Here is a 14315-nt window from a genome sequence, read left to right on the forward strand (position 1 = left end):
TCTCAGAGACTACAGAGTCCATGTCAAAAGTGTCCTACAGAGAAAATAAAGGCTAAAGAACTTGAGAACCCTAAGATCTTTGGAATTCTGTTGGGATTATTGTGAAATGATCACCTATGAAGTGCTTGTTGGACATAATTTCCATTATCATACATGTGATACATGTAGGGGGAAATCTGAGGGATTAGAGCTGATATAGTACAGAGTTAGAAGACAGAAAACACTGATTCTGAGCCCATATATGTATAATGTGTGTGTGATTGGTTTGCCAATTTTTTAACTTTTTATGAAAGTATAATGTAGAAAAAAGTGTGCTTTCATAAAATAGAACTCAAAGAATTTCTAACAATTCATCTTTGTACCCCGTATGCAGGTCAAGAAACAGAACATTACCAAGAGCCTAAAAACCCTTGCTGTCATGTTCAGTGACTACTTTCTTAACCACGGATAACCACATCGCTGCTGTTCTCTACTTTCTATAAAACAAACCAATGAGTAGAAGAGCAAGGTCACCTCTTGTCTTGTTTTACGTGCTGTCTATTGAGATGGAGAAGTCAAACCTGTACCATGGCACATTTAATTATGGGAAAATGAAAAGAAAGAAATAAAATCCAAACCAACAAAGCAAAGATTTAAGTTGGCATCACTTTGAATATAATTGTGATGCTGGCAGACACTCAATAAACATATCAGCATTGTTAAAATGATTTATCAGCCAAATAGTTGAATGTAAAATATTATCAATACAGGTGTCATCATTGATCTTTCTTGGGTCTCACTGCTGAAGAATGGGGCTGTAAGATGATTTCAACAAACAATCCTTGACAGGAAACCAAAGGCAACAAGACACAGGGACAGACAGCTGACAAATGCAGTATGGGGCCATTAAAGCATGTGATGAATTTGCTAGGAAAGTATATATTTGTGCAAGAGGTGAGCTCATATCTCCCATAAATTTGTCAGCCGTGACACAGTGTTCTCCAGCTTGGCATGAGTAATGCCTTGCTATTTGCTGCCTTTGTCTGGCAAAAGCTCTATCAGTCACTCCAGGGTTATTTACAAAGAAACGTGTCTATCTGTTACAAGGACATGACTTTGCTGCTAAAAGATAACAAAAGAGGAAATCAGGCAGTGGCCTCTCAGCGAGGGATGCGTCTTTTCCAGACAAGCTCTGGACTGGAATGAATCAGATGGACGGCAATTGGCCGGGCTGGCCCAGTGCCTGGCATGACCAGCCTTAGTGCATTTATCCACACTGATTAGATTAGAAATTATTAATAGGGGGCTACGGAGTAGAGCAAAAGGTCATTTAGAGTTTAATTCTGTTCTCAGATAACTTCATTTCGGCTGATGGGATTGTTATTGTAGGGGTTTTATATGTTTATAGGAAACAATATACTCAATAATGAAGTCCTGCCTCCTTCTGCAAGGTCAGGAAAGCTATTGTGTAGCTAGATTGAAGTCTTCACAATTGTGTTAATTAAGTAACAGTGATTGGACTTGGTCTCCTCTTGAAATGCATTTAAGAGTCTAAAAGCTGCTGAGAATGTATTCTTTCAATATAAATATATACTAAAGCAAGTGAGACCAGAAAGCAGCCTATGATTGAGTAAACAGAAGAGCTGACACAAAGCTTTTACTTAAGGAAGACAAGAGCCTGGTTGGCAGATGTAACTTCTTGCCACATAAATACAAACGTCTTGTAAGCTCAGGATTGAATGTAACAGGTCCTGTTTTCTTTACTCAATTCTTGATGAATTTAAATGATGAAGTTATAGAATCTGATGTTGATGGGACATTATGTCTCATCAGGTCCTTTATTCCCACCCAGGCCTTCCTGTTTGAGGTAGATGATCAATGTACTACAGCAAGATGCATTTCCTTCTTAGATAAATGGTAATTTTCTCGGTTTTGCCTGATGGGTCAGGGCTTTAGAGACAGGGAGCTTAGCTCTATCTCTAGTAAGGCCTCTTTTTGGGAGAGTTTATAACTCAGGCAATTAAATGTGCCAAAGATGGTGATAATTTTGCTTGTTTCAAAATATAAGATCCCTTAAACAGCTCAACAAGCTTTGAGAACTTTGAACAAAAAGTGGGCTCATGGAAAGCAGTCTCTTGTCATATGACCCTCAAAGACTATAGAAAACTTCTATTTAAAGTGCTCTATTTAAATAAATCCCCTTCCATATAGCACTGATGCAGTGATATTCCATTAAGAGGTGCTTGGAGATAAAACTTGCTAACTGGTAATTGAGTTTTAGCTTTTCAACTTTCCCTCAACTTTTCCCACAAAAATGAATTACCATCCAGAGACAGAATGTGATTTTCCTGATAGGAGGAGAATTGGATATAAACGATTTCTTCCTGAATATAGATTTTTCAAAAATAACCTCCACACCAGTGTTGCAGTGCAGTGGGTTAAGCCTTGACTTGCCACAACAGCATCGCATGTGGAATGCCCGTTCGAGTCCCAGATGCTCCACTTGCAATTCAGCTTCCTGCTAATGTGCCTGGGAAGGCAGCAGATGATGGCCCAAATCCTTGGGTCTTTTTTTTTTTTTTTTTTTGACAGGCAGAGTGGACAGTGAGAGAGACAGAGAGAAAGGTCTTCCTTTTGTCATTGGTTCACCCTCCAATGGCCGCCTCAGCTGGCGTGCTGTGGCCGGTGCACCGCGCTGATCCAATGGCAGGAGCCAGGAGCCAGGTGCTTTTCCTGGTCTCCCATGGGGTGCAGGGCCCAAGCACTTGGGCCATCCTCCACTGCACTCCCTGGCCACAGCAGAGAGCTGGCCTGGAAGAAGGGCAACCGGGACAGAATCCAGCACCCCGACCGGGACTAGAACCTGGTGTGCCGGTGCCGGTCCTTGGGTCTTTTTCCACACATGTGGGAGACCTGGATGGAATTCTGGTCTCCTGACTTCAGCCTGGGCCAAACCCCAACTGTTGTAGCCATTTGGGGAGTGAATGAGTAGATGGAAGCCTTGTCTCTCTCTCTCTTCTCCTTTATCCCTCTCTTTGTTGCTCTGCCTTTCAAATAAATAAATAAATATATCTTTTAAAAATTAAAATAATATTTAAGGCAATAATTTTTGTTCCCCAATGGATATTTGGCATTGCCTGGAGATACTGGTTATATCACCTGTTGGTGGGTGCTGCTAGCATCAAGCGGGTAGAGGCCAGGTATGCTGCTGAACAACGTACAGTGCACAAGATGGCTCCCACAGCAAAGATTCATGCAGTTCAAAAGGCAATAGTGTGAAAGTTGAGGAAGCATACTCTAAGAAACCTTTGTGACCAATGAAGAATGTGGAGTTCAGATAAATTACTCTGTGTAGCAACTGAAGACTTGGAACACTGTGTGTGTGTGTTTATAATGACATTATGAATAATTATGTTAGAATTTAAAAAATATATTTTTTATAAAGCCACTCATTTCAATGAAAACTTGTAGATAGAAAACATTTGTTTTTTTTTTTTCCTATTAGAAGATGAACTGCATGATTTTAGAGCTATTGTGGTATGGCAAAATGTCAAGACTCAAAAGTGTTGTAAGAAATATGCATGAGGTAGTACAATGTGCTGGACAAAAGGCTGGGCTGAGATCCCAAATATCTAAATGCAACTTTCTCATTAACTAAACATGAGCTTGATCAAGTCCTTTAATCCATCAGAGCCTTGGTTGCTGCTTCTGGCCAAACACTAAGATGGAGAAGCTTGACTCACATTATTCCATGGCTATTCCTACTCCTCAGCCACAGTAATAGCCAAGACAAGGATTTCACCTTATTGAGGGTCACAGTCATCCTTTCCTTTACATTTCCACTGGCTTGACTCTAGTTTGGATCCTTGTGACCTCATATCTGTGCAGTCTCCTAGCTGATGTGTTACTCTTGGGCATACACTATACAATGCTGCCATCTTGTTTGTTTAAGCCATTACTTTGTTCATGTCTTTCCTCTCAAATTCTTCAATGACTTCCTTTTGCCTCTAAATGTCACCCTTGGTGTTACAACCCAGCCACTCTTTGATCCACTCAAAAATCCTTTTCTGTACTTGGCCAGCGCTTTCCCTGCTTGGCTGTTTGCTGTCTCCATGTATTACTGTATTCCTATCTTCTTCACAATGGTACACTCTAGACTGACAGTCTTGCTGCTAAACTTTGGTTCAGAAGAAGCTTCTCTCTTCGTTGTTATTTCTCTGCCATCGTTCATATATGAATTCTCAGAAAGTTTACTAAAGTTTCCAGTGATATCTTTGACTGCTAAGGTTATATGAGTATGCATATATGATCTGCGAAATGTATATAGTATTTACAATTTTTGCCCTTGTCTATATATAAAATTTTCTTCTTCCTTCAGTGCCATCATTCACCCCCTCTCAACCATCTAAGGAAAAAAAGATGCGTAGCGTCACACTGAGCAGGCTTTACATGGACTAATAGGCAGTTTGACGGAAGAGGTAAAGAAATACTTTGAGCCATTCTGTGTCTCCCATACTATTCAAAATGGGTTAAAACTAAGACATTCTGGGAGAAAAGGATAAAAAAATTTTCAAACATATTAATAAAAATATACTCATAAGTCACATGTTCTGATCTCTTATGTCTGAGCTTTGGCAAAGAAGATATTAAAAGAAGTTGATTTTGTTTTGAACATGTTTTTCTTGTTAAAATTTCCAGGGTAATAAAAATAGTGTCCAGGATTGGGAGACTTTCTTGTTAATCTACAGAAAGTATTTTTATTGTTAAAAACTTTTCTTAACAATATCCTTTTACTAAAAAAAAATCTCTATGTAAATGTATATATTGTAGTCCCAAAACTAGTTTTTTTGAGTATCAGTTGACTCTTTTAACATAGTCTAAGGACAATAGATTTCTCTAGACTTCTAAGTATAAATGAAATTATTAAATTTTGACGTGGATTTGGAGAAAAATATCAATGCTGCTTAGTGTCGTTGTGCATGTTTATGTATGTGTGTTTGGTAGGCAGGCTGGGACACAGATATAGGGTGTGGTTTTTAAGGCCATACACAAATCAGCATATTCTTTTCATTGTTTTCCTTTTGACTTAAGCATAGTGAGAGTTAATGTGTGCCAGCACTTTTAATGTTATAGCCATTTGCCTTGCCTCTGTTGTAAAAATTTTTTGCTCTCACTTTGTTTTTAAGTCTTGCAAATTTTATCCTTTTGAGGGTGGGGAACCTTTTTTCTGTCATTTGGATATTCATAGCATCACTCACAGACCATACAAAATTGTCAACTTAAAAATTGAACTGCTATAGATTGATTGAATTTTGAGTCCTCCCTGTGGTTGCCTTGGCAGGGCCAGGCCAAATGGTTTTACAGGCCTTATACGGCTGGAGAGGACTGGACATTCCCCACCATTGCAAAGGATGCATCTCTGCTGTACACTGCAATATTCACTCCAGCATTGCATAGTCTGGGCTGTGACTTCTTTTTCAGCTTAGTCACCAACATGATTGCTGCAGTTACATTCAATTTTTCATTATTAGACTTTGTTTCTTTATTCTGTGCATTTGCAGATGTTATTCCCTTTAACTAGAAAACTCACTTGTTAAAAGGGCAATGTATCTTAATGTACTGTTTCTCAGAATGTGGTCCCTGGACTATGAGCATCCATATCACATGACTACTTGTTAGAGAGGAAATTTCCTGAGTCTCACATCCTGAATCAGGAGCTCTGAAGCTGAACAAGCAGTTTGGGTTTGACCAGCCTTCCAGAGGATTCTGTTGTAAGAATGAGTGTGAAAACCACTGAATTTATTAACACTGTGGCCTCTGAGGCAGACTGCCTGAATTCAAATATTTAACCTTCATATCATTTAGCCTTCCTGTGCCTCAATTTCCATCTATGAACAGGATTATAATAGCATCATCCATCTAGATTTAGAGTGAAATTAAATTGAGAAAATGCATGAAAAACATTTGGCAAAAACCAGAGCCTCATAAGTACTTCAAAGTTTCAGCTACTAGTATCCAAATTTTGCCCATTCTCGAGGTTTAGAACCTTTTCCTCTTGGTCACCTTTCCAGTGCTTCCTAGTTTGGCTCCCCACTCAAATTCCCTCTTTTGAACATCCCTTCCACCTCTCTTCACCTTTTCCAGTGTTGCCAAATTAGAGGGAAGGGGGCCAGCGCCGTGGCTCAATAGGCTAACCCTCACCTGCAGCACCAGCACACCGGGTTCTAGTCCTGGTTGGGGTGCCGGATTCTGTCCTGGTTGCTCCTCTTCCAGTCCAGCTCTCTACTGTGGCCTGGGAGTGCAGTGGAGGATGGCCCAAGTGCTTGGGCCCTGCACCCCATGGGAGACCAGGGAGAAGCACCTGGCTCCTGGCTTTGGATCAGCACAGTGCACCAGCTGCAGTACGCCTGCCGCAGTGGCCATTGCAGGGTGAACCAACGGAAAAAGGAAGACCTTTCTCTCTTTCTCTCTCACTGTCCACTCTGCCTGTCCAAAAAAAAAAAAAATTGGAGGGAAGGATGCATATTTTTTTGGTAGTCAAATACTAAGTTTTCACCTCACAAACTTATTTTGTTCTTGGAAAAGGAAACCTAATGATGAGCAAATATAGAGGCACACAGACACATATTAATTTTTTCCCTAGATCTGGTTTCTATTTTAATGATAATTAATTTGTTTAAAGCCCATATGATTTTTGTCTGGACCGTGAGAATGTGAGCCCGTGTGCATCTTCCTGGTTTGGGTAACTGATGTGAGGATGGATGCTGGTGTGTTTTCCCTGTCTGCAGTGATGCATCACTCTTGTTTGTTCTAGATGCTTCTGGACTTGTGATCCTGTGTCATTTCTAACTGGTGCCAGTTTTTGATAAATGATAGTCGCAAGGCGTGGTTTACTACCTTAGGTTCCCATTTTCCCTGAGTGTTTGAATGTAATGATTTTAGAGACAGCCAAATGGCTAATGAGTCTTGCCCTCAGGAGCTCAGCACAAAGGGAGCCCTCACCAGCCTATCGGATGCCTCCTTGGAAAATGGTGGAAGTGTGAGAGCACAAGATGAATGGACATTTGTGTATCATATTCTTTGAGAATTGAATAGAGGATTTATGGTGTTCCCTGACTTGACACACTTCACACTTGTCATGTTGGCACATTACATTATACTCTGCTGCCCATGGGGCTTCTGATGATGTTTCAGAAACAGGTAATAGATGTCTCTGTGCCGTATCCATATGTTTGCAGAGAAAGACCCAATATTAAAAAACAAAGGCACAATAGAAACCATCTCTATCTACCAAACACAAAAGCCAGCCCCCTGCTCTCTGTTGTCCCATTAGTCCCAGTTCCTTAGGTAGCTGTGTGTAGCACTTCTTTCACTAGAGATGCTCCACCTGAAATCACAATGGATTAAAAAATCAGCAAAGCATCTATATGCTCATTTTAACATTTGGACTTGTAACAACTGAAGACCACTATTCTGGCAACCACAGTCAGTAGAAAGAACAGTGCATTAAGTACTCCAAACCCTTCATCTTAACCATGGCTTGGTTGTGGACCTGCTGCATGTGAGCTCAGATGACTCTCTTTAGCAGCATCCTAATTGCCTTATCTTTCACACGGGCACAAGACCATTTGTGTCTCTTGTCCATTCCCCTCCCAGGAGGAATACAAGAGGACTGGTCTTGAAAAACTGTACTTTCTGTAGTTTTTCAATTTGGAAAGTGAGAGAAAACCACCTAGTTGACTATTCATGAGGCAGTTGGAATGCAAATATATTTACCCTCAGCTTTATAGAAAGAGAAACAGGGTGTCTACAAAGGTGAGTGAGTGTTTCCAAGGAATACTAGAGGTGATGGACAGAGAAGGTCTGGACTCCTGCCTTCTGCTCCTTAGTGGAGGTGCCCTGAGACTCTCATGTCTGTCTTATCCCAGCATTCCATGCCCGGAGGACCCCTGCTGCCTGGGCAGCAACATTTGCACTGCACTCAAGGTTAGAGGTCTTTGTCCATCTTTTGGGTGTGATTCTGCAACAGTCCTTCAGAAAGGTCCTAATAATGGCTCTTACCAAATTTTTCAGTAGCCAGGCAAAAAGAGGCTGTCGCTCCCCGTCTTCATGGAGGAACGACACAGGACCCTGCGCTGTTCTTTTGTCTGCTCGGCCCTCCCCGGGTTTGCTGCTGGTTCTTCCCGGGTTGGCTACTGTCCCTTCCACCTCCGTGGAAGGGCGGTTCCCCCTGCCACTTTCCCCACTTCCGCGGGGGAGCGGCACACCGCCGGCCGGCTTTCTCAGGGGCTGCTCAGGTGTTCCTTCAGATAGATGTTCCCTGGTGCACGTTGTCTCTCTCCTCCTTTATAGTCCTCTTCCACCAATCCCAACTCTGCTACCCACACGCCGAGTACGCTGCTCTCCTCCAATCAGGAGCAGGTCCTACAGTTTATTGGTTGAACTGGAGGCAGCTGTGTAGAAGCTGTTTCCTCCTCTCCCAGTGCCATATTGTGGGAGAGCAGATGCATAAAACAAGTCTTAATTCGAGTAACAGTCTAGTCCCAGTTGCTCCCCACAAGAGGCCACAGAGGAGTTTGTAATAAGGAAAAGTTTTAAATGGGAGTTTTTGGTACAACTGAGTTTACATACTGAAAGTCTTCCCAGTTGCAGGTGAAATTAAGACTGTCTGGTATTTTTAGCTCTTGTTCATATATATTTGCTGTCTTTACAAACAGAAAGACACTTAATGCAGAAACTTTGATTGTTTTACTTCTTTATCATCTTCCCAGATCCCCTGGATTAGTGTCCATTAAATATAGACTTGTCAACTTAGAGTGAAGACAGGTTGAAACCATTTGGAATAAGAAGAGAAAATCTCTGAGCAACAGTGCCTCATTTCACTTCCCAAATAAGTAAAGATCCCTTAAAAATGTTGTCAAAATATTCCCTAGATTCATTATTCCTGCTCCTATTTAAGGAATTTGAGGGGCTACTTAAAGTTCCTGTGGACCCTGTTTAATCCCATGGTGTTGGAGTTGCTGAAAACTCTTTGTGTGATAAGGTGTAGGCAAACAGTCTAGCAACTTATCTTGCCTATTCATGCACAGCAGTAATACTAACTTCCTCTGTGTCTTGCTCAGAGGATCTTGAATCAAGGTGAAAAGTCTCAGAAACATACAAGGGTCCATCCCAGGGAGTGGTAGCAGTGAAGAGACAACAGTGAATGTCTAAAAAATACCAGTATATCTCAAGCATGTATGCCCCCTACTTGAATTAATGCTATTGAGTTCATGAGAAGGGTAATGTTAAGTATAACAGCACAACATTGGTCTATGTACCTAAATCATGATTATTTGATTTTTGCATACACTGACATTAGCCTTCGTATTATTTACCTATTGCTGTGCAACAAATAACACCAAAATTAGCAGCTTAAAATGATGCACATTTATTATCTCAGTTTCTGTGGTTCAGGGGTTGAGGCACCCCTTAGCTGAGTCTTTTGTTTCATACTTTCCCACGTGGTACAATCAAGGTTTTGGTGTAGGGGCTGCATTCTCATCTGATGCCTGAGTTTAGGAAGATCTGCTTCCAAAGCCACTCACACAATTTGTGGTAGGACCTCGTTCCTCTTAATCCTCTTAGAGCATTTTCTGAAGGCTTCAGTTCCCTGCTAGCCATTGGCTGAAGGCCATGCTCAGAATTTTACCATTTGGGCCTAACATGGTAGATCATCCAAACAAGCAAACCCAGGAGGCTGCTAAAGACTGTTTACATCTTCCCAGAATTCATAAGTTTTTTTTTTGACAGGCAGAGTTAGACAGTGAGAGAGAGACAGAGAGAAAGGTCTTCCTTTTGTTGGTTCACTCCCCTAATGGCCGCTACGGCTGGCGTGCTGTGCCGATCCGAAGCCAGGAGCCAGGTGCTTCCTCCTGGTCTCCCATGCAGGTGCAGGGCCCAAGCACTTGGGCCATCTTCCACTGCCTTCCTGGGCCACAGCAGAGGGCTGGACTGGAAGAGGAACAACCGGGACAGAATCCGGCGCCCTGATTGGGACTAGAACCCGGGGTGTCAGCACCACAGGTGGAGGATTAGCCTAGTGAGCCGCAGTGCCAGCCCAGAATTCATATGTTTTAAACCCAATCCCTGATGTGATGGTAATGGGAGGTGACTAGATAATGAAGGCAGAGCCTCACGAATGGGAATGGTGTCCTTTTATAAGGGGCCTCCGAGAGCTGCCTCTTTCCTTTTGCCATGTGAAGACACAGGGAAAAGATGGTTGTCCATGGGCCATGAAGTGTTTATCACCAGGCTCCGAATGTGTAGCCTCCTAGGCTTCCTCTTAGGCTCGGAGTTCCCAGAAGTGTGAGAAATAAATTCCTGTTGTTTATAAGCTACCCATTCTCAGGTATTCTGTACTAGCTGCCAGAATTGACTACAGAAAGGAAATCAAGAGAATCTGCCAGCAAGGTGGAAGTCACAATTTTTGTTACCGAATCACAGAATAGATATCCTATAACTTTTGCCGTATTCTGTTTATTAGAAGCAAGTGAGTAGGTCCAACCTATCTCCAGGGGAAGGGGGGGGGGGGATTCCACAAAGTCATGAACACCAGAACAATCGAAGAAGAGGGAATCCTCCCAAATTCTTTCTATGAAGCCAGCATCACCTTAGTTCCTAAGCCGGAAAAAGATGCAGCACTGAAAGAGAATTACAGACCAATATCCCTGATGAACATAGATGCAAAAATCCTCAATAAAATTCTCGCCAATAGAATGCAACAACACATCAGAAAGATCATCCACCCAGACCAAGTGGGATTTATCCCTGGTATGCAGGGATGGTTTAATGTGCGCAAGACAATCAATGTGATACACCACATTAACAGACTGCAGAAGAAAAACCGTATGATTATCTCAATAGATGCCGAGAAAGCATTTGATAAAATACAACACCTGTTCATGAGGAAAACTCTAAGCAAACTGGGTTTGGAAGGAACATTCCTCAATACAATCAAAGCAATCTATGAAAAACCCACAGCCAACATCCTATTGAATGGGGAAAAGTTGGAAGCATTTCCACTGAGATCTGGTACCAGACAGGGATGTCCACTCTCACCACTGCTATTCAATATAGTTCTGGAGGTTCTAGCCAGAGCTATTAGGTAAGAAAAAGAAATTAAAGGGATACAAATTGGGAAGGAAGAACTCAAACTATCCCTCTTTGCAGATGACATGATTCTGTATTTAGGGGACCCAAAGAACTCTACTAAGAGACTATTGGAACTCATAGAAGAGTTTGGCAAAGTAGCAGGGTATAAAATCAATGCACAAAAATCAACAGCCTTTGTATACACAGACAATGCCATGGCTGAGGAAGAACTTCTAAGATCAATCCCATTCACAATAGCTACAAAAACAATCAAATACCTTGGAATAAACTTAACCAAGGACGTTAAAGATCTCTACGATGAAAATTACAAAACCTTAAAGAAAGAAATAGAAGAGGATACCAAGAAATGGAAAAATCTTCCATGCTCATGGATTGGAAGAATCAATATCATCAAAATGTCCATTCTCCCAAAAGGAATTTATAGATTCAATGCAATACCAATCAAGATACCGAAGACCTTCTTCTCAGATCTGGAAAAAATGGTGCTGAAATTCATATGGAGGCACAAGAGACCTCGAATAGCTAAAGCAATCTTGTACAACAAAAACAAAGCCGGAGGCATCACAATACCAGATTTCAGGACATACTACAGGGCAGTTGTAATCAAAACAGCATGGTACTGGTACAGAAACAGATGGATAGACCAATGGAACAGAATTGAAACACCAGAAATCAACCCAAACATCTTTAGCCAACTTATATTTGATCAAGGATCTAAAATTAATTCCTGGAGCAAGGACAGTCTATTCAATAAATGGTGCTGGGAAAATTGGATTTCCACGTGCAGAAGCATAAAGCAAGACCCCTACCTTACACCTTACACAAAAATCCACTCAACATGGATTAAAGACCTAAATCTATGACCTGACACCATCAAGTTACTAGAGAACATTGGAGAAACCCTTCAAGATATTGGCACAGGCAAAGAATTTCTGGAAAAGACCCAGGAGGCACAGGCAGTCAAAGCCAAAATCAACTATTGGGATTGCATCAAATTGAGAAGTTTCTGTACTGCAAAAGAAACAGTCAGGAGAGTGAAGAGACAACCGACAGAATGGGAAAAAATATTTGCAAACTATGCTACAGATAAAGGGTTAATAACCAGAATCTACAAAGAGATCAAGAAACTCCACAAAAACAAAATCAACAACCCAATTAAGAGATGAGCCAAGGACCTCAATAGACATTTTTCAAAAGAGGAAATCCAAATGGCCAACAGGCACATGAAAAAATGTTCAAGGTCATTAGCAATCAGGGAAATGCAAATCAAAAGCACAATGAGGTTTCACCTCACCCCGGTTAGAATGGCTCACATACAGAAATCTACCAACAACAGATGCTGGCAAGGATGTGGGGAAAAAGGGACACTAACCCACTGTTGGTGGGAATGCAAACTGGTCAAGCCACTATGGAAGTCAGTCTGGAGATTCCTCAGAAACCTGAAGATAACCCTACCATTCGACCCAGCCATCCCACTCCTTGGAATTTACCCAAAGGAATTTAAATTGGCAAACAAAAAAGCAGTCTGCAGCCTAATGTTTATTGCAGCTCAATTCACAATAGCTAAGACCTGGAACCAACCTAAATGCCCATCAACGATAGACTGGATAAAGAAATTATGGGATATGTACTCTTTAGAATACTATACCGCAGTAAGAAACAACGAAATCCAGTCATTTGCAACAAAATGGAGGAATCTGGAACACATCATGCTGAGTGAAATAAGCCAGTCCCAAAGGGACAAATACCATATGTTCTCCCTGATCGGTGACAACTGACTGAACACCAAAAAGGAAACCTGTTGAAGTGAAATGGACACTATGGGAAACGGTGACTTGATCAGCATAGCCCTGACTGTTAATGAACAACTTAATACATTATCCCTCTTAGTAGTTTTTTTATCTGTTCTACTTAATATGACTGGTTTAATTCTGTAATTAACACACAGTTATTCTTAAGTGTTGAAAATTAACTGAAATGTGATCCCTGTTAAACATAAGAGTGGGAATAAGAGAGGGAAGAGATGTATAATTTGGGACATGCTCAAGCTGACTTGCCCCAAATGGTAGAGTTAGAAATATACCAGGGGATTCCAATTCAATCCCACCAAGGTGGCATGTACCAATGCCATCCCACTATTCCAAGTGATCAATTTCAGTTCACAATTGATCATAATGAAAGGACTAAGAGTCAAAGGGAGCACATAAACAAGTATAATACCTGCTAACACTAACCGATAGAATAAATAAAGGGGAGAGTGATCCAACATGGGAAGTGAGATACTCAGCAGACTCATAGAATGGCAGATGTCCTAAATAGCACTCTGGCCTCAGAATCAGCCCTAAAGGCATTCGGATGCGGCTGAAAAGCCCATGAGAGTATTTCAGGCATGGAAAGCCAAGACACTCTGGCAAAAGATCTCTGTGAGTGAGATCCCAGTGGAAAGAACAGGTCTTCAAAGAAGGAGGTACCTTTCTCTGAAGGGAGGAGAGAACCTCCACTTTGACTATGACCATGTCTAAACAAGATAAGAGTCGGAGAACTCAGAGGGCTTCCATAGCCTTGGAAACTCATGACTGGAGCATAGGGAGATTACTGATGCCATAGACAGGAGTGTCAATTGGTAAAGTCAACAACAGGAGTCACTGTGCACTTACTCCTCATGTAGGATCTCTGTCCTTAATGTGCTGTGCATTGAGATTTAATGCTATAACGAGTACTCAAACAATATATTTCACTTTGTGTTTCTATGGGGGTGCAAACTGTTGAAATCTTTACTTAATGCATACTAAACTCATCTTCTGTAAAAAAAAAAGAAATTATCAATTCCCAACTTGACTCTCACTGGGATTAAACATGACAATAGGTCTGATCTGATTTCATCATCATTTAAAAAAATCACCTATTATTTTTCACTTTATGTTTCTGTGTGGGAGCAAACTGTTGAAATCCTTACTTAATGTATACTAAGCTGATCTTCTGTATATTAAGATAATCGAAAATGAAGCCTCATGTGAATGGAAGGGGAGAGGGAGTGGGAAAGGGGAGGGTTGTGGGTGGGAGGGACGGTATGGGGGGGAAGCCATTGTAATCCATAAGTCGTACTTTGGAAATTTATATTCATTAAATAAAAGTTAAAAAAAAAAGTCATGAACACCAGGAGATGGAAATTGCTGGGGACC

Source organism: Oryctolagus cuniculus, chromosome 2, assembly GCF_964237555.1.
Source record: "Oryctolagus cuniculus chromosome 2, mOryCun1.1, whole genome shotgun sequence".
Lineage (NCBI taxonomy): Eukaryota > Metazoa > Chordata > Mammalia > Lagomorpha > Leporidae > Oryctolagus > Oryctolagus cuniculus.